Source organism: Simochromis diagramma, unplaced genomic scaffold (assembly GCF_900408965.1).
Source record: "Simochromis diagramma unplaced genomic scaffold, fSimDia1.1 OVJJ01000388.1, whole genome shotgun sequence".
In the NCBI taxonomy this organism is placed as follows: Eukaryota; Metazoa; Chordata; class Actinopteri; order Cichliformes; family Cichlidae; genus Simochromis; species Simochromis diagramma.
The window spans coordinates 1-985 of record NW_024387093.1 but is presented as its reverse complement, the minus strand read 5'-3'; the positions used below and the strand labels follow the sequence as shown (position 1 = coordinate 985).

General features: G+C 38.3%; 1 long non-coding RNA gene across 1 annotated transcript; it reads right to left on the bottom strand.

The window, feature by feature from the left end:
• Positions 1 to 764, bottom strand: LOC120742787. Its single transcript, XR_005697956.1, has 3 exons — positions 280 to 764; positions 138 to 200; positions 1 to 37 (listed from the first exon to the last, which is right to left on the bottom strand). It is a non-coding gene; the product is annotated as an uncharacterized LOC120742787 (long non-coding RNA).
• Between the last annotated feature and the right edge of the window lie 221 nt (positions 765 to 985).

The following is a 985-nucleotide window of genomic DNA, read 5'->3' as shown; positions in this document are numbered from 1 at the left end:
AATGCTCCTTTTTGCTGCTGCAGCTCTCCTCACTGACCTGTAAGACAAACACACAAAGAACACAAATGTCCAAGTTTCAGGATGTTAGACATTTAATAACTTGAAGAATAACTCATCCTGCACAGAAGCATAATTACCAGGAAAGCTTCCTAACGTGACTTCAGAATAAACTGCTGCATCAGCTGCAGGACTTGATTTTCCTGTGAGTGGAAAGAAGATTTAAGACCAGATAAACATGTTGAACAACATTCACTGGAGGTGATGGCAGACTTTGTTTACCTGCTTTCTTCTTGGCTTTTCCTTTTTTGGGGCGTTTGACCTCAGCATACATCAGACTGTCCTCTAAAAGAGAAGTCAGAGCTCAGGATACATTTGATCAGCAGATATATGACACAGAGCTGTTGCACACATGTGGATTTAAACTCTGCAGATCAAGTCTGATTTGTCAGCTGCAGCCATTAGATTATTACTTAAGCTGCCAAGTAAAGAACAGACTATTTTAAGTGCTAAGAGCAGCATGTAAGAACCATTGACGAGATGTGATACGTCACAAGGTTTCTTTTACTGTTACAAAAAAAGTTAACAATTTAGACTTTTGAACACAGGATATTTTATTTAAGCAAATTAGCAAAACAAAAATCTTAATCAACTAGTAATAATCACTTGATTCATTCACCTGAATTTTATCCAAATATAACTAATCTACTCAGTGCTATTGCTGATTTCAGATATAGTGTGGAGGTGAGGAGAGGGGTAATCAGTGCTGCACTCCTCTCCATCCTGTGCATGAAAGTCCAAATGAGGAAACAGTAACACAGTACAAAGTCTTCCAAGTCTTTTGAGAGACAAAAATGATCATTTCACTTCATAAGTCCACAGTGATTGGTCAACTGAAACTTTTGACTGTGACTCCACAGTGCTTTCTTCAGATGTTACTGATGTTACTCATCTGCAGCAAACTACAAAAGAACCTCGAACTTTCCCA